Raw genomic sequence first — 25359 nt, forward strand, 5'->3', positions numbered from 1 at the left:
GTCTGCTATATCTTGTATGCATGCAATGGTGTGCCTGCACAACACAAATAAAACAAATGTGAACTGCAAACAAGAATTAAAAATGAAAATAAAAAACTATGACTACTTAAACATAATAGTTCAAGCGCACAGTCTCCCTGTTAACAATGTCAAATTTTGATCGAGTTCGTTTGGTCAAAAATAAACCAACTAACCTAAGTAAATAGGGTAAGTCGGTTTGAATCCATAAGGAGATCATGGTTAAACTTTGTGTCAAAATAATCAATAAAAATAAATGTATTACTAGCAATTGTCACGAAAAAAGATTAAAGAAAATCAAACAAAAGCTTGGAAATTGATTAATTGAAATTTAGAATCTCAATGAGAAAACTAGAGTACTCCTGGTTCAGTTATGGACAGTTTAATTCACACACTTTCTTCCCTAGAATCCTAATTCAATTACATAGATGCAATTGAGATTTATTAACTTGTAACACATAGTTTTGGGCACACGATATGTTTATTCAACTAGTTGTTTTACTCCTTATATCTAAATGGATTTGGAACAATTAGTGAACTAGCAATAAAATGTCGTACAACTACCTATTACAGCATTTAGAATCAATATCAAAAGTTGGAATAATATATGTTTATTCAATCACTTGTCTTTGTTCCTACACTAATTGAACTTGGAGTAAATGATGAATTGACAATAGACTATCTTAATTATGACATCAAATAAATTCATACAATCCAATTTCAATTATCTTAACCAAAGATCATCACATGAAGCATAAAACAACAATTGAAATTAATTAGAATCAAGTAGTAATCAAGTGTGTTCATCCAAAAGTCAGAAACATCCCCAGAAGTAACCTAAAGATTAGCCTTCCAGTGAATTCATAAAAGCACTAATTTGGATGAAATAAAAAATGCATAATAGAATTCATAAACAAATATAAAATCATCCAACAATTTTAGCCTAATGGTCATCTAAATACGAAACAAATAAACCTTGGGAAGAAGTAACCGTTTCTGAAATTTACTAGAATTGATGAGAATCATTGGTTGAATGATCTTCAAATGTTGTGTAACATTCCGAGAATTTGCAGGTATTTCCAAACCCTCTCTACTATCATTATTTGGTTATTTGTATTCCTTCGGGTAAGAAGTGCAGAGCCAAGATAAGTTTAAGGGCCAAGGTTGCAACCTTGGACCAGGAAGAACTACGTCGAGTGTACATAAGAGTACACTAAGCGTACTATGGTCCGCCTTAGTACGCTGGGCGTACTTATGTCAGGATGAAACCCTAATATTTAGGGTTTGGGAGCTATATAAGCAACCTTATGAACTTATAACCCTCCCTTACCTCAGCCCTCACTGTATAGAGCCCTTTTCCCCAAATCCTAGCCATTTCCTTGAGTGTGTGAGATTATAGAGTGCATTTTGAGTGTTTTGAGAAAAAGGTGTTGCATCAAGGAGTTGGAGAAGAAGATCATGCATGTAGATCTGAAGTTGGTTGGTGCCCTAGAAGCTCCAGAAGGTAGAAAGCTTCAAATTTTATACACGTATTTTATAGATCTTGATATTTTGGCTTTAAGGAGCCATTTCTTGTCCTAAAAGTCCCAAGTGGGTGCATGATGTGTTATGGATGAAATAAACTATCCTTCTGGACTCTTGAACAAGTTTTGAGTGAGAAAAATTAGGTCCCAATAGCTTAAGATGTCCCATGTATGGAGCAGGATGGTCTTAATGGATTTGGACCAACTATTAAGAGCTTTTTGGAAGTCCAAAGTTATAAAGTTCGTGACTTTATTGGTCCTAGGCACATTTGGTCACTGGATTTTAAGTTTGGGCTTAGGTGCTTAAGCCATTAAATCGCTACGTTTGCCAAGCGTAAACCAAATATGCCCAGCGTACTGGGTGAACCACCCCGATGGTTGTCAGCATCAGGATGAGTATGCCCAACGTACCAGAGGAGTACGCCCCACGTACGTCCACTGTTGGGGTTTTTGTCAATTGGGCTTCCGGATTGGGTTGTTTATGGCCTAGTTTGACCACCCCGATGGTTGTCAGCATTAGGACGAGTATGCCCAACATACCAAAGGAGTACGCCCCACGTACATCCTCTGTTGGGGTTTTTGTCAATTGGGCTTCCGAATTGGGTTGTTTATGGCCTAGTTGGACTTGGTCCTTTGTTGGATTTATGAATACGATGTTTTGGGCCACTTTTCAATATGGTTATTGGAATGAGGCCCAATTAGAGAGTTAGGCCCAATATGGTAAATTGGGCCAACAATGGGTCGTGCATATGTAGAGTTCTGGATCATGGATTTGGTATTCGGCCTTGGCCTAAATTTGTGAAAAGGAAAAATTGACTATATGGATCCCTTAGTCAAGATTGATAGCCCATATGTTGACTTAGCATTTTTTGTTTTGGATAGTTTGGGATTATTGGCGGGATAGTGATTCATGAAAGTGGTTATTCAGTTTTGGATTTGACATTGCGATGTGAGTTTTCCTCACTATACTCAAGGGTCTAAGGCACAAAGGCAAGAATTTTGGATTGTTATTTGCATATGTTATGCTAGTATGATCTGTTAGATCGGTATCCTGGTAGATAGGATGGTATTATGTATTACGTGGCTATAATCTGTTAGATTGGTTTGTTTGTCTAAAGACTGTTATGTGATTATCTATTATATGTGCACATGTTTGTTTGGCGGTTGAGGCTTATTAGCTTTGTGCGAAAGCCAATAGACCTGGGAATTCCAACCTGTTGGTTGTGGGCCGTGATGAACATTCTTGTGAATCCAATCTCAAATCAAGGAAGGATTTTCAAAAGAAATTTTAAATGGTTTTCAAAATAAGTGAAGGAGGATGCAGGGTGTACGATCAGCCGGAGCCAATAAGTAGACCCCAAAATACCATACGGTTATTTGATATTGTGATATGTTAGAAAAACATGCTACTACTAGGCTAGGGATATTCAGGAATTGCATGACATAATTGCCTTATTACATGATGCCTGCTAGCCTAGGGTTTTCCTTATATGAGATTGATATCATTACTATAGTTTCTTGTGTATGCATCACGACCGTACATAATTAAGATCTTATGGCCTGAGAATGTTTGGCTTGGCCTTATGTTCTATTCTTGTTTCATTTGGGGCTTAGGGTAGGATCATATATTCGAAAGTTTATAGGGTCCAACGTTATGTATGGCTTGGTCAGTTGTGTGAGGCTGGTAGGTTAGTTGTGAGATAGTTAACCTTCCTCTAGAGTGAGGTTGAGCGACTACCATGTATATGTATATTATTAGGGTGTTGTGGTAATACTTGAGACAAATATGGGAAGGTATGGAAGGTAGTATGGACCCATACTACTGAAATCACATAACCCATACGCGTTGCAAGGAAGTCACAACCCCTAGAGTTTAGTTCGGAGTTGGTTCCTAGTTATTTATGTGGATTATCGGATATCTTCCTATTATATTTTTAGTATGGTGGTTACGAGGCGTTTTGTGACTTGATCCAGATCTAGATCAGGGTAGGGCGATAAAGAGGCCCTGACAGCGCCCGAGTTTATTGGCCAGGGTGGGCCAGTGTTAACAGAGGATCGTGTCAGGGAGATCATCCGTAAGGAGGTGGTAGACATTATCCGGGGTTAGATTCCAGAGATGTTTGGGTCTATCAAGACCGCTATGATGGAGTATTTCGTTGATAGATATGCAACCCACATTGAGACGGCTGCCGTAGTAGCTACAGTGGCTGTAAACGCGACAGGGGAGGAGCTGGTTGAGTTTTTCAGTACCAGGACTTCGATAACATGAAGCCCTCAAATTTCTATGGTACTCGTCATCCAATGATAGTCATGAGGTGGTTGTCTGACATGGAGGGATTCTTTTTCTCGTGCTCATGTCCTACTGACAAGAAGGTCAGGTGTGCCCTGAACTTGTTGAGGACTGGGGAAAAGGATTGGTGGAGATTGGTGACTGCATCATATACGGATGACCAGAAAGCTACTATTACTTGGGAGCAGTTCAGGGATGTGTTCCGCGCTTGCTACATTGCCCAGATCAAGCGCGAGTAGTTGTCAAAAGGGTTCTTAGATGTGAGACAGGGTATGTAGTCGTTGACGGAGATCACCCGCATGTTTACTGAGAGGGAGATGCTTTTCCTTAAGTTTGCCTCGGAGCAGGCTGAGATGACACCTTATCTAAGCATGCTCAAGACTGTCATCTGTGAGTTTGTTGCCACCCATCGATGTGATACACTGTTGGAGATTGAGCTGCAGTTGAGGGAGTAGCAACGGGCCCCGACAAAGTCACAACTAGCACTGAAGCGGTCTATGACCAATGATACCGAGACTGGGGGACAGCCAGGCTGCACTTTTGGGAAGTACAGAAAGGCACATTCAGGGATTTTCCGATCAGAGAGTGGGTGCCATCGATGTGGCAAGTAGGGCCATCTGGCTATGGATTGCAGGTAGCAAACTCTGACTCCCGGAGTCAGACTTTGTTATCCTTATGAGCAGGTGGGCCATATGAAGTCCCAATGTCCCCTACTAGCCGCCACGTCTGCGCAGGATCCAGTGTCGGCTACACTGAGGATTCCGAATGGGAGTCCAGGTAGAGCAAAACCCCCGAAGGCTTAGGGGTGTGCCTGCCAACTCACTGCATAGGAGGCCAAGGCAGCACTATATGTGGTTGCTGGTATGTTTCTATATTTATCTTACTGATTATATATGTTTTGTGCTTATCTATCCATACCTGTCTTTAGGTGTGTTTTTAGTGAACTCCTTGCCTGCATTGGTTTTATTTGACACGGGGGCGAGTAGGTCGTTTGTACCTCAAACATTTAGTAGGGAGTTCAGTGTGCCAATAGGCCAGCAAGAGAGTCCGTTGTGAGTCTCTATTGCCAACGAACACGAGGTTTCTACTTCTTTTTCTACCGTGGATGTGAGTTGGAGATCTTCGAGGTGTTCTTCTACATAGACATGATTTCGATTCCCATGGGGAATGTGTGCATGATTGTGGGGATGGTGTGGCTTAGTCGATTCGGTGCCATGATTGATTGGGAGTGACATCGGGTAGTAGTTCGACCTCCAAGTGGGGGAGAACTAATTATATATGGCGAGGGCATTAAAGTGGGATCCGGGTTTTGTTCAGCTATTAGGGCTCGACAATATATTCAGTACGGGTGTGCGGGGAGCATATGTGATGGATATGCAGGTCATGGATCAGACTCTAGTTTCAGAGGTTCCAGTGGTTAGGGAGTTTGTTGATGTGTTCCCAGAGGAGTTACCAAGGATACCTCAGGAGAGGTAGGTCGAGTTCTGGATCGACCTGGTGCTCGGTGCGGCCCCTATTTCCAAGGCGTCGTACTGATAAGTGCCACCCGAGATGCATGATCTGTCATCATAGTTGCAGGAACTGCTGGGCAAGTAGTTCATTCGGCTGATCAGTTTTGCATGGGGAGCACTGATCCTCTTCGTCAGGAAGAAGGACAGTTCACACCGGATGTGCATTGATTACAAGGATTTGAACAAGTTGACGGTGAAGAACCATTATCCACTCCCAAGGAAAGATGATCTATTTGATCAGTTACAAGGTGCATCTTGCTTTTCCAAGACAGACTTGAGGTCTGGGTATCATCAGTTCCAGGTCAGAGAGGAGGATTTGGAGAAGACCACGTTTCAGACTCATTATCAACATTATGAGTTCATGGTGATGTCGTTTGGGCTCACCAATGCACCAACAATATTTATGGACCTGATGAATCAGGTTTTCAGACCAATGCTTGACCGCTCGGTTATCGTGTTTATAGATGATATATTGGTATATTCCAAGACTCGAGAGCAATATGAGGAGCATCTTAGGGAGTTATTGGGAATTATGAGGCAGGAACAGTTGTATTCCAAGTTCTCAAAGTGTAAGTTTTGTTTACGAGAGGTCCAGTTCCTCGGACATCTCATTAACCAGGAGGGGATTTTCGTTGAACCGGCCAAAATCGAGGCAGCCATGCAGTGCGAGGTTTCGAAATCTCCCTCAGACATTAGGATTTTTCTGGGATTGGCAGGAGAGGGGCCTTGAGCAGCAGAGGTGCCCTTCACTCGTCTGATGAGGAAGGCGGTCAATTTCCAGAGGGGCCCTAAGCAGTAGAGGGCGTTCAGAGGGAGTTAAGTATTTTGTGGTGTTCTATGATGCATCTATCACAGATTTGGGGGTGGTACTCATGCATTGAGGATGGGTGATAGCCTACGCATCGCGGCAGCTGAAGCCGCATGAGATGAGATACCCTACTCATGATCTAGAGTTGGGAGCGGTGGTATTCGCTCTCAAGATTTGGATACATTACCTCTATGGGGTTCGTTGTACTATATATACGGATCACAAGAGCCTGAGACACATCATGAATCAGCTGAACCTGAACACGGGATAGCGCAGGTCGCTGGATGTAGTAATGGACTATGACTGCAAGATCCTTTACCACCCTGATGGTGGACGGTCTGAGCTGGAGTTCCAAGAAGATTCAACAAATTAGACAGCGACTACAGACCGCTCAAAGTCGGCAGAAGAGTTACATTGATAGACGTCGATCTGAGTTGGAGTTCCAGGTGGGGGGCATGGTATTACTGAAGGTTTATACCTTGGAAGGAAGTGATTCCTTTCAAAAAGAGGGGAAACTTGGGTCCCCGCTACATTGGGCCATTTCGGGTCATTTCCAGGGTTGGCTAAGTAGCATACAAACTAGATCTTCCTGAGGATCTCAGTTAGATCCCTAGCACTTTCACGTTTCGCAATTGCAAAAGTGCATTATGGATCAAGAGACAATAGTATCATTGTACGATATTCAGGTTGATGAGCGCCTAAATTACGTGGAGGGGCCCGTGGTCATATTGGGGAGGAAGATGAAGGTTCTACGGAACAAGGAGATACTTTTGGTAAAGGTATAGTGGGAGCATCGGAGGGGATCCGAGTCATCGTGGGAGCCCGATTTCGAGATGCGGGAGCATTACCCGGATCTATTTACCTCAACAGACTTCGAGGACGAAGTCTATTTCAAGTGGGGGAGAATTGTAACATCCTGATATTTTGCATGTATTTATGTACCCTCTCTACTATCATTATTTCATCAATTGTAGTACTTGGGGTTGGAAGTTTAGAGCCAAGATAAGTTTAAGGGCCAAGGTTGCAACCTTGGACCAGGAAGAAGTACGTTGAGCGTCCATAAGAGTATGCTAAGCATACTAAGATCCGCCTTAGTATGCTAGGAGTACACTTGTGTACGCTGGGCATAGTTATGCCAGGATGAAATCGTAAAATTTAGGGTTTGTGGGCTATATCTGCAACCTTATTAGCTCATAACCGTACCTTACCTCAGCCCTAACTGTTTAGAGCGTTTTTTCCCAAACACTAGACATTTCCTTGAGTGTGTGAGCTTATAGAGTGCATTTTGAGTGTTTTGAGAAGAATGTGTTGCATCAAGGAGCTGGAGAAGAAGATCATGATTGTAGATATGAAGTTGGTTGGTGCCATAGAAGCTCCCGAAGGTAAAAAGCTTCAAACTTTATACATGCATTTTATAGATGTTGCTATTTTGGCTTTAAGGAACCATTTCTTTCCCCAAAAGTCCCAAGTGGGTGCTTGATGTGTTTTGGACGAAATAAACTATCCTTCTGGACTCTTGAAGAGGTTTTGAGTGAAACAATGAGGTCCCAATGGCTTAAGATGTCCCATGCATGGAGTAGGGAGGTCTAAATGCATTAAGACCAAGTATTAAGATCTTTCTAGACGTCCAAAGTAATAAAGTTCATGACTTAATGGGTCCTAGGCACATTTGGTCACTGGATCTGAAGTTTGGGCTTGTGCTTAAGCAATTAAGCACTTATTAGGGTTTTAGCAAATCGCTACGTATACCCAGAATAAATCCAGTATGCCCAGCGTACTAGGTCAACCACCCTGATGGAGTTCAACATCAGGATGAGTACGCCCTGCGTTCCAGAGGAGTATGCCCTGTGTACGTCCTCTGTTGGGCTTTTGTCAATTAGGCTTCGAGAGTTGGGTTGTTTATGGACTAGTTGGACTTGGGCCATTGCTGGACTTGATGAATATGGTGTCTTGGGCCAGTTTTGAATATGGATCTTGGAATGAATCCCAATTAGGGAGTTGGGCCCAATTTGATAAATTGGGCCAGTAATGGGCCTTACATATGTGGACTTGTGGATCATGGATTTGGTATAAGTCCTTATCCCAAATTAGAGAAAAGGAAAAATGGACTATATGGATCTGTTAGTCAAGATTGATAGTCCATATGCTGACTTAGCATTTGTTATTTTGGATAATTCAGGATTATTGGCGGGATGGCGATTCTGGAAAGTGATTCTTTAGTTTGGTATCTCACATTGCGAGGTGAGTTATCCTCACTATACTCAAGGTTCTAAGGCACCAACACCGACCCTTTAGATTGTTATCTGGATATGTTATGTTAGTATGATCTGTTAGATCGGTTTCCTGGTAGATAGGATGGTTTTATGTATTATGTGGCTATGATATGTTAGATTGGTTTGTTTGTCTATAGACTGTTATGTGATTATGTTTTATATCTGCACGTCTGTTTGGCAGTTGAGGCTTATCTGCTTTATGCGAAAGCTAATAGACCTAGGATTCCAACCGGTTGGTTGTAGGTCGTGAGTATTCCATCCCGAGGATGATTAGACTCATAGTATGTGGGCATTCCAACCTATTGGTTGTGGGCATGGGCTATTCCAACCCGAGGATAATTGGATTCATAGTATCTTGGCATTCCAATGGGATAGTTGAGTGACTGGAATATTCCAACCTGATGGTTGCTGGACCCATAGTATGTTGTTTATCATTATATGTGTATTGTTGTGCGTAAGGGTATTTTGGGGGAACTCACTAAGCCTTGGGTTTACAATTTCAATTTATTGTTTTACGTATATCAGGGGATCGTGGAAAGGAAAAGGCGAGATCATACAGCTCCTCATATTTATGTTTATGTTTCTGGGATACTCTAATATTATACATTTTGAACACAAGTTTTGTAATGATTAATGGTTTTGAAATGTTTTTAAAAGTTTAAATTTAGCATGATTTTTATGGGTGTTACAAGGTGGTATCAGAGCCTTGGTTTGAATGAATTGGAGGAAGATTCGTGTGAATCCAGTCTCAAATCAAGGAAGGAATTTCAAAATAAATTTGTGAAGATGGATGCATGGTGTACGACCAGCCGGAGCCAGTAAGTAGACGCCAAAATGCCATACGATTATTTGATATTGTGATATGTTAGAACAGCATGCTAGTACTAAGTTAGGGATCTTCAAGCATTGCATGATAGAATTGCCTGATTACATGATGCCTCTAGCCTAGGGGTTTCCTTATATGAGATTGATATCATTACTGTAGTTTCTTGTGTATGTATCACGACTATACATAATTAAGTTCTTATAGACTGAGAATGTTTAACTTGACCCTATGTTTTGTTCTTGTTTGATTGGGGCTTAGGGTACGATCAGATATTCAAAAGTCGATAGGGTCTAGCATTATGTATGGCTAGGTCAGTTGTGTGAGGCTGGTAGGTCAGTTGTGAGATAGTTAGCCTTCCTCTAGCAGTGAGGTTGAGCGACCACCATGTATATGTATATTATTAGGGTATTGTGGTGATACTTGAGACAAATATGGGAAGGTGTGGAAGGTAGTATGGGTGCGTACTACTGAAAGTACAAGACCCATACGCGTACCAAGGAAACCACAACCCCTAGGGTTTAGTTAGGAGTTGGTTACTAGTTATTTATGCGGATTATCGGATATATTCCTGTTATATTTTCTATATGGTGGTTATGAGGGTGTTTTTTGACTGGATCTGGATATGGGTCAGGGTTGGGCGATCAAGAGGCCCTGACAGCGCCCGAGGTTATCGGCCAGGGAGGGCTAGTGTGGACAAAGGATCGTGTCAGGGAGATCATCCGCGAGGAGGTAGTCGAGATTTTCCGGGGTCAGATTCCGGAGACGTTTGTGTCTATCAAGATTGCTATGATGTAGTATTTCGATCATAGATATGCAACCATCGTTGAGACAACTTTTGCAGTATCTACAGAGGCTTTAAAAGCGGCAGGAGGAGGAGCTGGCCGAGTTTTTCGGTACCGATATTTCGATAACAGAAAGCCCTCAACTTTCGATGGTACTCAGGATCCGATCATAGCTAGGAGGTGGCTGTCTGACATGGAGGGATGCTTCTTCTCGTGCTCATGTCCTGCGTCATATACGCATGAGCAGAGAGCTACTGTTACTTAGGAGTAGTTCAGGGATATGTTCTGCTCTTGCTACATTTCATAGGTCAAGCGCGAGCGGTTGTCATAGGAGTTCTTAGATCTAAGACAAGGAAAGGAGTCGTTGACGGAGATCACCCGCATGTTTACTGAGAGGGCGATGTTTTTCCTAAAGTTTGCCTTGGAGAAGGCTCAGATGCCACGTTATCTGAGCATGCTCAAGACTATCATCCATGAGTTTGTTGCCACCCAGCGATGTGAAACGCTGTTGGACTTACAGGATTCCGCTAGTCAGCGTGAGTTGGAGATTGAGCTGCAGTTGAGGGAGCAGCGACAGGCCCCAACAAAGTTCCAGCCAGCACCGAAGCAGTCTAAGACCACTAATAGCTGGAATGGGGGATAACCATGCCGCATTTGTGGGAATTGTAGAAAGGCTTATTCAGGGATTTGCCGATCAGGGAGTGGGTGCCACCGATGTGGCAAGCAGAGCCATCTAGCTAGGGTTTGCAGGCAGGAAACTTTGACTCCCGGAGTCAGACTTTGTTATCATTGTGAGCAGGTGGGCCATATGAAGTCCCAATGTCCCGTACTAGCCGCCAAGTCGGTGCAGGCTCTAGTGTCGGCTACACTAAGGATTACGAATGGGAGTCCAGGTAGAGCAGAACCCCCGAAAGCTTAGGGGTGTTCCTTCTATCTCACTGCATAGGAGGCCAGGGCAACACCAAATGTGGTTGATGGTATGTTTCTATCCTTTATCTTACTGATTATATAAGTTTTATGCTTATGTGGCTATACCTTTGTTTAGGTATGTTATTAGTCAAATCCTTGCCTGCATTGGTTTTATTTGACACGGCCACGAGTCGGTCGATTGTATCTTAAACATTTAGTAGGGAGTTCAGTGTGCTAGTAGGTGAGCTAGAGTGTCCGTTGCTAGTCTCTATTGCCAACGAACACGGGGTTCTGCTTCTTTTGTCTGCCGAGGATGTGAGTTGGAGATCTTTGGGGTGTCCTTCTGGATAGACATGATTCTGATTCCTATGGGGGATGTGTGCGTGATTGTGGGGATAGAGTGGCTTAGTCGATTCAGTGCCATGATTGATTGCAAGGGACATAGGGTAGTAGCTCGAACCCCAAGTGGGGGAGAACTATGTATATGGCGAGGGCACTAGAGTGGGATCAGGGTTTTGTTTAGCTGTCAGGGCTCGACAGTATATTCAGCACGGGTGTGCGGGGAGCGTATGTGGTGGATATGCAGGTCAGGGAGGGTCTAGTGGTTACAGAGTTTGCTGACCTTTTCCTGGAGGAGTGACAAAGGATACCTCCGGAGAGGCAGGTCGAGTTCCGCATCGACCTGTTGCCGGGTGCGACCCCTATCGCCAAGACACCGTACCGAATGGTGCCACCCGATATGCAAGAGTTGTCATCATAGTTGCAGGAACTATTGGGCAAGTAGTTCATTCGACCAATCAGTTCTCCATTGGGAGCACCGATCCTCTTCGTTAGGATGCCAGGACGGTTCACTCCGGATGTGCATTGATTACAAGGAATTGAACAAGTAGACGGTGAACAATCGTTATCCACTGCCAAGGATAGATGATCAATTTATCAGTTACAAGGTGGATCTTTGTTTTCCAAAATAGACTTGAGGTATGGGTATCATCAGGTCCAGGTCAGAGAGGAGAACGTGGAGAAGACCGTGTTTTGGACTTGTTATGGACATTACGAGTTCATGGTGATGCCTTTTGGGCTCACAATGCGCAAACAATATTTATGGACCTGATAAATCGAGTTTTCAGACCGATGCTTGACCGCTCAGTGATCGTGTTTATAGATGATATATTATTATATTCTAAGACCCGAGAGTAGCATGTGGAGAATCTTAGGGAGTTATTGGGAGTTCGGAGGCGGGAATGGTTGTATGCCAAGTTCTCGAAGTGTGAGTTTTGGTTACGAGAGGTCTAGTTCCTCGGACATCACGTTAACCAGGAGAGGCTTTTGGTTGAACCGGCCAAAATCGAGGCACTCATGCAGTGCGAGGTTCCGAAATCTCCCTCAGACATCAAGATTTTTCTGGGATTGGCAGGGTACTACCGGATATTCTTACGGGATTTCTTCAAGATTGCAGTACCCTTCACTCGTATGAAGAGGAAGGGGTGGATTTCCAGAGGACCCCCAGCAGCAGACGGTGTTTAAGACCCTTAGCCAATAATTATGCGAGGCTCCAGTTACGACTCTCCTAGAGGGGGTCGAGGGTTTTGTAGTGTTCTGTGATTCATCCATCATAGGTTTAGGGGTGATCCTCATGCAGAGAGGATGGGTGATAGCCTATGCATCGTTGCAGCTGAAGCCGCATGAGATGAGATGCCCTACTCATGATCTGGAGTTGGGAGCGTTGGTATACGCTCTCAAGATTTTGAGACAATACGTCTATGGGTCCGTTGTACTATATATACAGATCACAAGAGCCTGAGACACATCATGAATCGGTTGAACCTGAACATGGGATAGTATAGGTGGCTGGATGTAGCCAAGGACTATGATTATGAGATCCTTTATCACCCCGGTAAAGCGAATGTGGTGGCGGACGCTTTGAGCCGCAAGTCAGTTGATTCTTCCACCAAAGCGATATGTATTAGGATAGCGGTGGATTCTCCAATCATGAGTTTTATTAGAAATGATCAGGTTGAGAGCATACGACCAGAGAACTAGAAACTGGAGAGGATCAGGGGCGAGAACGCCCGATTTGTGCATGATAGCTGGGGATTGTTGACTCAACACTATCGAATATAGGTTCCGATGTCTGGTGGGGTCAGACAGACAGTTATTGAGGAGGCTCACAAGCCTCACTTCTCTATTCACTCGGGGGCCACCAAGATGTACCAGGACATGAGTTTTAGTTACTGGTGGCCGTGCATGAGGCGACAAACCACTTGGTATGTTGAGAGGTGCTTCACCTATAGGATGGTCAAGGCTGGACATCAGAGGTTGCATGGCACACTGTAGCCCCTAGAGATTCCCATGTTGATTGGCAACATATCGCAATGGACTTCATTACCAAGCTGCTGAGGACGACAAAGGGGTTTGATGATATATGGGTCATTGTGGATCGATTAACAAAGAGTGCCCATTTCTTGGCCATACAGGAGAGTTCATCGGTCGAGAAGTTGACTGACATGTATGTCCACGAGATCATCGCTCGCCACGGGGTTCCAATCTCCATTGTTTCCAACAAAGATGTTAGATTTACCTCCCATTTCTAGCAGAAGTTCCATGAGGATTTGGGCACACGACTGCATTTTAGCATAGCATATCATCCGCAGATCAACGGTCAGAGCGAGTGAACCATTCAGACGCTCAATGACATGTTGAGGCCATGTGTCATTGACTTTGATGGGAGCTGGGATTCCCACCTACCCCTTGCAGAGTTTGCCTTCGACAACAACTTTCATTCTAGCATTGACACCCCACATGTCGAGCTGTTTTATGGGGGAAGATGTTGCACCTCGGTTTGCTGGGTTAGGTTGGACACAGGGTGATAGGATAGACGGAGGTATTCTTGCAAACTACCAAGAAGATTCAACAAATTAGATAGCGACTACAGACCGCTCAGAGTCGGTAGAAGAGTTACATTGATAGACGTCGATCTGAGTTGGTGTTCCATGTGGGGGACATGGTATTACTGAAGGTTTCACCTTGGAAGGGTGTGAGTCGTTTTAGAATGAGGGGAAAGTTGGGTCCTCAATACATTGGGCCATTTCAGGTCATTGCCAGGGTTGGCAAGGTAGCTTACAGACTACATCTTCTTGAGGATCTCAGTCAGATCCATAACACTTTTCACGTTTCGCAATTGCACATGTGCATTATGGATCAAGAAGAAGTAGTATCGTTGGACGATATTTAGGTCGATGAGCGCCTGCATTCGGTGGAGAGGCCTGTGGCCATATTGGGGAGGAAGATGAAGGTTCTACAGAATATGGAGATACCTTTAGTAAAGGTATAGTGGGAGGATCGGAGGGGATCCGAGTGGTCGTGGGAGCCTGAGTCCGAGATGCAGGAGCAATACCCGAATATGGAGATACCTAATTTGGTAATTAGCCCAATAATGGGCATTGCATATGTGGAATTTTGGATCATGGATTTGGTATTGGGCCTTAGCCCAAATTAGGGAAAAGGTAAAATGGAATATATGGATTCCTTAGTCAAGATTGATAGCCCATATGTTGACTTAGCATTTGTTATTTTGGATAATTCGGGATTATTGACGGGACGGTGATTCTGGAAAGTGTTTCTTTAGTTTCGTTTCTGACATTGCGAGGTGAGTAATCCTCACTATACTCAAGGGACTAAGGCACCAACACCGACCCTTTGGATTGTTATCTAGATATGTTATGCTAGTATGATCTGTTAGATCGGTATCATGGTAGATAGGATGGTATTATGTATTATGCGGTTATGATCCGTTAGATCGGTTTGTTTGTCTATAGACTATTATGTGATTATCTGTTATATGTGCACATGTTTCTTTGGCGGTTGAGGCTTATCTGCATTGTGCGAAAGTTAATAGACCTAGGATTCCAACATGTTGGTTGTGTGCCATGAGTATTCCATCCTGAGGATGATTCGACTCATAGTATGTGGGCATTCCAACCTGTTGGTTGTGGGCCTGGGTAATTCGATCCCGAGGATGATTGGACCCATAGTATGTTGGCATTCCAACCGGATGGTTGAGGGCCAGGGGTATTCCAACCCGATGGTTAACTGGACCCATAATATGTTGTTTATGATTATATGTGTATTGTTGTGTGTATGGGTATTTTGGGGGAACTGAGTAAACCTCGGGCTTACAATTTCAGTTTATTGTTTCAAGTACATTAGGGGATCACGGAAAGGCAAAGGCATGATCGTAAAGCTTCTCATATTTACGTTTATGTTTCTGTGATACTCTAATATTATACATTTTGAACACAAGTTTTGTAATGATTAATGGTTTTGAAATGTTTTTAAAAGTTTAAATTTTGCATTATTTTTATAGGTGTTACATGTTGCTTGATGATGAATTGAATTGAATATTTCCTTGAATCCGGATCTAAATGGAATGGATTTGTGTTTCCAAACATTTCCTTGGGTTTAGAAGCCTCAAAAACGCAGGGAACAAGCTTTGAAAATCAATCGGTGGAACCCTCAAAATGAATACATAAGTCCCTATTTATATTATTTGGTAGAAAATAGGGAAACCAGGCAATCTGGGATGTTGGACATCCCAGGGGACATCTTAGATGGCATGTATAGCGCTTATGTGTTCTTTGTACTTCTTTGCATTGATTCTGATATCCTTAAACTACACTAAAAATTGGCGAAAAACGTTGGACGTCTTAGACGCGTTCTTGGTCGTTCTTCCTTGATTTCTAAACTTTTTGAAACAAGCTGTTCCAACACAGGACGCTCCTAAAATGCCAGGACACCCTTGGAAATGTCTTAGACGACATGTAAGATGCCAACAGGCTCCTCCCTTTTCGTTTTTGCCCCAAAATTTTCCGAAACGCTGACGGTTGGACTTAGACATCCTAGGGGACATCGTAGACGCCTGCAGGTGTCCTTCATTTTCGTGCAAGTTTTGGTGGTCAAAACGACAGAATTAGCTGAAAAGAAAAACATGAAAGTTGTAGAAAATTTTTTCTAGTGTCCAAAACTTCTTTACTCATGTCAATAGGAGATCCAAAACTTTAGATATGATAAAAACATTGAAGTATGGTCAATTTTCCCAGCTACGTTTCTTCATTCATTTTGCAATTCATTTTACTTGCAGGTTACGCCCACTTTTATTACGATATATTGACGTGCATATGAAGTTCAAAAACTCATAAAATTAGTGCCATTCTTGCACAATTATACATCAATTCAACAAATTTATGACAATTTAGTAAATTCATAAAGTAGACTTATTTGAGACGCTTCGCTAGAGATTCTGCGGAGCCCCATTACATTCCCTCCCGGAAGGATTCGAGGATTTAGTATTCTATTGTGATTCATCATTTTGAGATTGGGTGTTGTGTTGAAGCAGAGAGGCATGTGATAGCCTACGTTTTCAGGCAGCTAAATCCTCACGAGGTGAGATACCTCACTCATGATTTGGAGGTAGGGGCAGTGGTTTTCACCCTCAATCTTTGCTGCCACTATCTCTATGGTGTTGAGGGTACCATCTACATGGACCATAAGAGTTTGAGATACCTTATGGATCAACCTAACTTATATATAAGGCAAAGGAGGTGGTTAGATATAGTGAAGGACTACGATTGTAAGATCTTGTATCATCCAGCAAAAGCCAATATGGTGGCCAATGCCCTGAGCCGGAAGGCGACAAGTACCCAGATGTGGGATGTGTGCATGAGGATGGTCGTGATGTGACATCCCTATTTTCACGGCCAGAAAAGACCGATTTTGTTTATGCTTTATAAAAATTAGAGTACATCTTTTACTAAGAATGCTGCAGAATTTGTTCCCAGAAAAACACGACAAATACGCTATCAAACCATTTTCGAAGAAACACACTTTATTTATTTTAAAAAATTTGGGATGTCATCGTCAATATAGAAACATAAGCATAAACATAAATTAAATTTATTTACACTAGTGATCTATATCTCTTTAATCTCTTAGTGTAATGTAACTTCATATCGACACATGTGATATAAATAAACTGAGTGGGTCAGGTTGGGAAACCTGGTGAGTACATAGGGTTTTCAACCCACAATAATATAATTATTATGTTTAAACAATCAAACAATCAAACCAATTACCCATCCCCATTATCTTCTTTACTCTTAAGGATCTACCCTAAGAATCAATTATTCCTCGTTTATTCATTCCTAAGGATCATCCTAAGGAATCGACACGAAGTCCATCACTGCCATGGTTTACACAACGGGCACTAAGTCTGCATAGTCGCCAGGGTTTAGGCATCAAGTATGCATGATCGCCATGGTTTAGACAGCAATTTTGCATGATCGCCAACGTTTAGGCATCAAGTCTGCATGATCACCAAGGTTTAGACACCAAGTTTCCATGGTCACCAGGGTTTAGAGTACACCGGGTGAACACATTGTTCACAATACCTACAGGCTGCGAGCCTGCTAGTGTCCAACTAGATTGTATAGAATAGTTTGTGGTTGCCATCATTTGGGAAAAAGACTTCTCACATCGTCCACCTCTCACCCTCACCTCACGGTCTATTTCACCTCTCACCTCACCATCCGACTCATATTTCATCTACCCATTTACCCAACATATTTTGTAGATATAAATAATATATACATTTTAAATCATTCAAAACATGTATAAAAATCTTTCACCCAGCATAGACAACAAGTATACAGACAATATGCACTCATAGCACGTAAATTATATTAAATACTTCATATCTATGTCGAAGATGAAATGGACTATGCGCTCACCTGATAAAGTGGTGACTCGACACTCGGATAACACTTCGTTATCTTAAAACAATTTCCTTCGACGAAACCTAGTATCATTACCATTAAGTTTTAGTTTAATATCCCCCGAGACTAATTAATAGTCTGGCTATTATTACTATTACATAAGCATTAAAAGATTATTCCTTCTACATAATCTTCCATCAAAAACTTTTTTTTGATGCTTATTGTCTCTAAATTGAATAGCTCGGATCTGCCTGCGTTACAGTTATCTTCCCCTTAGGATGATTACATCCCGGAATCATCAATGAAATATGGTTGTATAATGACTCCATATGTTATCTCTTCATCCTAGGTAATAATCTTAACTTCTATGTTGCTTCGAATGAGTTTCTAACTCTTGGACTCTTTGACTACAGACGGTGCTCGGTCTTGCACTTACTCCTTATCTCACGATAGACTCCAAATTATGACCTTCAAGTCACAATCTCAATTCTTACTGGATACTCCTTCTTCTTCTTAACAAACTCTAGATAAGTCATTTGATTTCCACAATAGACCGATGGATCACGTTCCAATGACCTCTCATCGTGTGTTGCAACACGTAGACTCAGGTCTCGTAGAGTCAAATTCCAGAATAGACTATACCTTCCTTCATATTCTAATTTGATATAATCACATTTTAAAAGGTAGCATTCCTAGCTACAAGCAACTATCGCGATACCTCTACTGATCGCTTTGATTGTCTCTCACTTCAAGCTTCTAGCTTAAGTCAGATGCTACATCGGACTTGGTTCTCTAAACCATTTAACATACTTTTCTTAGTTGGACTCAATTTGATATGACCACTTGGGTCGGAATAACAACAATCTTCTTAGCCATTACCGAAACCATGGTAACGACATACTTGAATAAAACGGTATCAATTACTAGCTTCTTGGTAACATTCTGACTTTCCCTGATCCAAGTGTGATTCATGTACTTCCGGTTGTATATGCTATTGGATTAATGTCTAAGTCCATAAATATAATTGGTAAGACTTGACCCGACCCAGCATGGTCCATTTGGGTTCCATGGCATCATGCACTTGGATAGACTAAATGAGAGAAATAAGACACTTATGGTTATTAATATATTATAAGTTCTAGTATATTAATAATAAGAATAATAATATTTAATTAGTATTGATGAAGAATTAATTTAGAATTACTTATGTGATCAAAAGAAGACTAATTAAATATATGAGTTGATTATGCAAATCATTCATAACTTATATAGTGGGCCAAAGCTCCATGGATAATCAAGTTGGGTTAAACCCATAGGATGCTCCATGGAGGTTACATAACCGATGGGTCATGATAATGAAAGGTCATGACAATTAGGGTTTATATGGTGTAACCCTAATTGTAACACACTATATAAGCATCATATTATTCACCAAAATCGGCACTAGTGTGTCTAAAAGAAGGGCTAGCCGATTTCATGAGTTGTAGATTTCTCTCAAGTCATTCCAAGTGTATTTGGTGTTGTGTGAACCATTTCAGGTGTCGCACTGGAGGCACTAGGCACTCAAGCTTCATGAAGACATTCTTATATATATATATATATATATATATATATTAAAGGAGGATAGTTTTTAGGAATAGTGAACTTATCTGTTATTTGGCAAGAACGGCCCTTGGATATGTTATTTCTGTTTTTTTTATCTGGGTGTTTTATGGAAATATTTACTTTCTTGTGTACACGTGTTGATCATTGTTTGGTTTATCCGCTTTTGGATCCTTCCCACCGCCTCAAAATATCTTCGGTCAACGTTATCTCTCTTTTCTTCCACAAACCTCCCATCACTTTTTCGCCCCTGCTGTTTCTGCGTAGACCGATTATTAGTGGCGAGCAACTCAACATCGAGGGGATCGTGGTGCCTAAAGTAGTTGTCGTGTTCGCCGCCAGTGCAGTCGCTAGTGCCGGCGCGAAGCGCTTTAGAGAGCTGCATTCACCCACCAGAAAAGCGCTTCAGAGAGCTATGTTTTACTTCAAAGAACCGATTCGGTGTCTGCTCATCGGATCTACTCGGAGCTTTCAAACATGTAACTCGTATGAAATTGTACAAGTGATTATAGCGTACAAGACGTCCTCCATCGTCTCACCGATTCCGGTGTTCCCCAGCTTCACGTCCAATCCTTGATGCCTTCATAATGTAGATTATTCACATTCGTTTGGTGTTGGCGTATTCATATAGTTTTATCGAATTAACTTATCTGATTGCAAACGTTTTGTTGTTGTTGTTGTATGTAGCAAGGGGGCTAAGCGAGACTTTAGCACCACGATTCTTGAGCGAAAGAAGGCGGCGAATAGACTGACTGACTGGTCGTTGATGAAGGCATCAACAATGATAACTCCTTTGTTTCTCTTCATCCCGAGACCATGGAAAAGCTTCAACTCTTCAGAGGCGATACCATCCTGATCAAGGTATCTTAGGGTTTATACTTTATAGTTTATAGTATCTTATAATCGTTTCTTGAGTTCTCTAATACTTGAATATATTGTTTTATGCTCTTCCTGAAAATTATTCTTTGCATTCTTCATTCAATCTAGGGTTTTTTTATAAAAGTTCTAGTCAACCTAATGAATCAGACATTATTGTTTCTCTCTAATCGAATTCAGTTCCAACTGATGCATTCTATGGTTTTGCTTCTGATTTGTGATAGGTTCCTTTCTCTCCATCAACAAATTTCTAGTGGCACGCCAAGTGTTTGACATTTTGCTTCAGTGAAGTTCATCATATATTTTTATATGGACCCTTGACCGGTTGACTATCCTGTTCAGATACCGGTACCGGAAGGTATAAGCTTCCTTTCTAGCTTTCCTCTCACCTCGCGTTCTCATTTTTTCAAAAAAATTTCCCTTACAGGATTTGAATGATGAAGCATCCAAGCTTTAAGAGCTACAAAGGTTTTAGCGGTTCCAAATGATGCACTCTACGGTTTTGCTTCTGATTCGTGGTAAGTCTTTGTGGATTCATTGGTTTTCCAAGACCATCGGTCTTCTTCCTCAGTTACAATGACTGAAAAACATTTGAAATGGAATTTGGGGATTTAAGTGAATATTGATTTCTTTATTTACAGATTCGAGCCAAAATTGATCGCCACCACTTAGGGTCGTAGGCTTTCTTTTCTTCCCTCCACTTACCCGATTTGTATCCATTTTTCCTGTCGGAGCCGTCATCTTGGGATACTTCATGTACTAAAAAGATCTCATAAAGCTCTTATCAGCAGTCAATGCATTAGATGCTTACAATTAGGTCCGGGAGAGATTTCCTTCACAAGTATAAAGGCCAGATTCCCATTTATAAAATATTTGTTATGAAAAAAGTTAGATTTTCATGAAATTCATAACATTTATTGTAATTGTAGGTATCTGGGTAGTGTGACAATCTTTCAGGAAGCGTTGTGATTGTCTATGAAATCATAGCATTCGCTCTGCTGGGGTTAACAAAATCTAAAAGAAAATTGCTAGGTCCTATTGTTCTTGGATCCTGGATTCTATTCTTATTATGGAATCACATTTTCCTATTGTGTTCTCACTCCATCTATTTTAAATTTTTTTCTTGCTTACGCAGAAGGGGTCGTCGAATCACTATGGTCGATTGATCAATATTTTGAGTTTGTTCTTGTGCTTACGTTCAATACCCGATTGTGTTTTTAGGTTCTCATTTGAATTGGAATCATAATCTACTGAATGGAATGGAATTGGATAATGTAGATGGTTTTTCATTTTGGTTTGTTATTGATAATTTTATTAGTGATTATACATGTAACTGTTACTAGGTCAAACTGGTTTGGTGTCTGGGATCAAATGTTGTCGATATGGAGATATGTGGTTGTTGGGGGCAGCTATTGCTATACCTATTGTGGCTCCATCAACTGACCCGTTGACTCGGTTGCTTCTGGAAATGATGATGATGCGGTAGCACAGATGAAGGCTGCTGAAGAGCTTCCCGCAACTAAGAAAAGGGTAATTCAAGTTACTTGATGACTGCTTTAATCATTTTGGTATTATTCCATATATTACTCAATGGACTTAATTTGGACGTAACCTAATACTTTAATTTATATATATGTGGATGCTTCCGTTATCGTTAGGTTTGTCAAATTCTTTCTTCTTCGCTTTTCCATCATCCCATATGATCCATCTTTCTCCAGTGACATCGTCAGCCCTCACACAGGCGGCTGCCCAGCGCTGACATCCCAACTATACTCCTAATTTATGACAACGACAGCAACCCATCATTCACCACCAACCGAAACTTCTAACCCACCAGTTACCACCATCGTCGTCTCGAAATATGGTTTTGATATTCTTACTTATCTTCATTTCTGAATTGGATTTGTTAGTTGAAATTGATTTCTTCTATAAAAACGATTTTGATTCTGATTTTCAAAAATATAGTTTTCTATCCGTTCACTTTTCGTACTTATGAAATACAGGTTTATATAAAGGATTATTAAAGATATCTGTGATTAATGATGAGGAATCATAGTTAGGGGTCATATTTTGTTGTTCTTCCCTACCTTTTTGTTGAATATTGTAAATTTTTTTCTCAAATTTGACTAAGAATTTGTTTTACAAGGTTGCTCAATGTTTTCGTAAAGAAGACAATTCCCGCCACTTGATTGGTATCTCATACCTACTCTTATTCATGTGTTTTTCTTTGTTCCAGTGGATTTGGCCATTCCATTGCTTTGAAGATTGAAAGCTGTAACTTACATAAGTCAAACAAGTTTAGTATATTTTAGTGAACACTAACTTTGCTTTTATTCTAATTTTCATTTATTTGCTGCAGGTATCATCTTCCAAACTGTTATGAAATATGCTATGTATACTTTAGAAATAAGGTAAACTATAAATTTATTATTTCTTTTCTATAGGTATATAAACATGTAATGCTAACCGATTAGAATTTTCCTTTAATTGATTGGGTATACAGCCAGAATAGTTGGTGATGAAGACATATCTTCTCAATTTTGACTTTTTTAGTTCTCTTACTTATTCATCTTTCTAAAATATGGTGTGGATTTTTTCATTTTTGTCACAATAAAAAAAAACTTCTTATTTCTGTGTTTGTGGTTTTGTAGATGAGAAATGCGAGCCACTAAGTGCTGTTGTGCAGACAGCTACAAATATCACAATCATCAGGAACATTGCCCATTTCTGTACACAGGTAATTATTCACTATTTTGAATAGGTTGTTTCCATGAGATGAACATGTGACCTCATATATGTAGACAAACATATAGAAACACATAGGCTGATAAATATGCTATTTTTAACCTCTCTCGACCACCTGCCTAATTTTATATAGTTGGGAGGTGTCTGTTTCACATGATGTTTTAGAAGAAACTGGAAGCTGTCAAAAAGAATTGCGAATTGAAGTAACTGGATATGTCTTGCATTTGCTTGGCAGGGAATGTAATGGAATTCAATTCCATTACTTTGTATATTTCAGTTTGCTTTATAAATCTATTAGATTATTTGGAATGTAAAGAATGACGAATGACAAAATTGCCCTTCCTTGATTTTTAGTAAATCATATTTGTTTTGTGGTGAATTATATATACACAGAGTAATGTAAATCACATAACTGTCCCGAGCAAATCTTGAATAAACGAACACATTTAGCTTTTTTATTTGAATAATAGTATATGCCCATTTTACTCTTTGTCTGGATTTATTGCAACAATAGCTAAAAGTAACCAATGTTTCCATATTTATTTTAGCATGCTTTGATTGCTTTGATTGATCTTGCTGCTCATGCTACTGATCACACACAATCCGAATGACTCAAATTTCTTGATCCAAGAACATATAACAAACTAGAATTACTAAACTTCCCTTATTTACTGCCATACAAATTTTCTTGGAGTTCATGGGGTAGGTTGGGGGTAGAGAATGACAAACAAAGCATATAGAAATAGCAAAATTATAATTAAATATTTGTTACATGTGATAATTTATTTATTATTATATTTGATTTCAAAGCTGTAAATTTTTAAAGTACAAAACAAAAAAAAAATTATCTTTTTATTCGTTTTCATAGAATCATACCTCTTTGTGTTGCAGTTGTTTCCCTGATTGTATATAACTTTCCCTAATTTTTTTTTTGACGAATATTTTTTTAATAAACGATATTTCAGCAACAACATTGGACTTCTCCTGCAATGGAATCAACATTACATGCAGCAAATAAAACAACCATTAAAAATGGCACCTCAGGTTGCTGATGTGTATTTTTCAAAAGCATTGCATGATGTCGATATACATGTGAAAACTTTCTTTTTAATTTTACATTTTGTTTCTATTAAGGTTTTGACTTATTTTTTCCGCTCATATTGTGGTTTGCTTTCATTCTTTTGTACCCTCATCTTAATATCGATGGCCATATTGTTTAAATGAGTGTCCATAATACATTTTCTCTTCAATTCTTAAACTACCCATTTAAATTTGGTGACCTTATAATGGTGTTATTGAAATATATAACATTTTACTTTAATTCTAATGTTAGGTGCATGATTTGATCATTCAAGGAAATGAAATCGAAGAAGACAGTGGAAGGATGGGGTAAGTATGAAGATGTTCTTTCTATATTTATTGTAGATTGTATTGTACTTTCATTTAAAACTACCTGGATATAAGATTGTATTTTCATTGTTTTCGAAAACCTATTCAAATATAGCATTGTACTTCTTTTGGTAGCATGATCTATCATTACATTTCCATTCATCTAATTGATGGAAAATTACACAGAATAGCAACATACTTTAATTAGGATACCAATTTGTGCAATGTACTTCATTATTTGTCTTAGAAAACGAACACATTTTGCCCCGCGCAACGTGCGGGTAACCCCTCTAGTTCTACATCAAAGAGGTATGTATTCTATCTTGTTATATTCGTTATGTTGTATGCTAGATTAGGATAATACCTTGGATGTGCATAATTGCATGTATAATAGAGAAAACATATATCCAAGGTATTTAGGGTTGCATTTACACTTAGGAGTGTTAGAATGCTCAAAACCCAATGGTGGTATAAGAGACTAGGCTTGTTTTCAATTATACTTGATGCAAATTGCTAAAAAAATGCTGAAAAAATCGATTTTCTGGCTTTTTGGGCATTGGACTCTCCGAGTCCACTGATGAACTCGGTCGAGTCCATGAGTAAAATCATCCTACTCGTCGAGTAGGTTCATGCACTCGACGAGTAGGAGCCCCAGACAGCATAAATTCAACTTTTTTGGCTGGAATTGGACTAGGAACATTACGTTAAGATGCTTTTGGACTTATAAACCTGTTTTTGATATGGTAATGTTCATGCTAATCTAATTACAAAGATAACTGTCAATAGATTCATGTTTTGTATTAGTTAAGTGATTAGGCTAATTACATGAAAAAGTTTGATTTGAATTATCTTGTTCTTATGAGTTGCTTAGATTAATAGAAAGTTGATTCTAAAATGTGTTTTTGTAAGTTGTCCTCAAGTTATATGAAAAGTCACACTTAAGTTTCATAAAACTCATAAAAGTTGGCAATGGCTACAAAATTGAAGAGTCTTGTCCAGAAGTTATGGAGATTCAAGAGTCACTTCATTAAGTAATAAAA

The 25359-nt window shown here is 40.3% G+C and overlaps 1 long non-coding RNA gene across 20 annotated transcripts; it reads left to right on the forward strand.

Moving 5' to 3' along the window:
* Positions 1-19526: 19526 nt before the first annotated feature.
* Positions 19527-24453, forward strand: LOC145031208 (uncharacterized). 20 transcript variants are annotated; one of them, XR_013676889.1, is made up of 14 exons: positions 19528-19898; positions 19997-20170; positions 20410-20543; positions 20613-20703; positions 20827-21034; positions 21115-21217; positions 21321-21406; positions 21529-21715; positions 21844-22049; positions 22332-22481; positions 22545-22596; positions 22837-22922; positions 23896-23974; positions 24264-24453. It is a non-coding gene; the product is annotated as an uncharacterized LOC145031208 (long non-coding RNA). The 20 variants fall into 20 exon arrangements; XR_013676881.1 differs by having other exon boundaries at positions 21115-21459; XR_013676878.1 differs by having other exon boundaries at positions 21115-21406.
* The last annotated feature ends 906 nt before the right edge of the window (positions 24454-25359 follow it).

This window comes from Lactuca saligna, chromosome 2, assembly GCF_052625555.1.
Source record: "Lactuca saligna cultivar CGN05327 chromosome 2, ASM5262555v1, whole genome shotgun sequence".
Classification (NCBI taxonomy): Eukaryota; Viridiplantae; Streptophyta; class Magnoliopsida; order Asterales; family Asteraceae; genus Lactuca; species Lactuca saligna.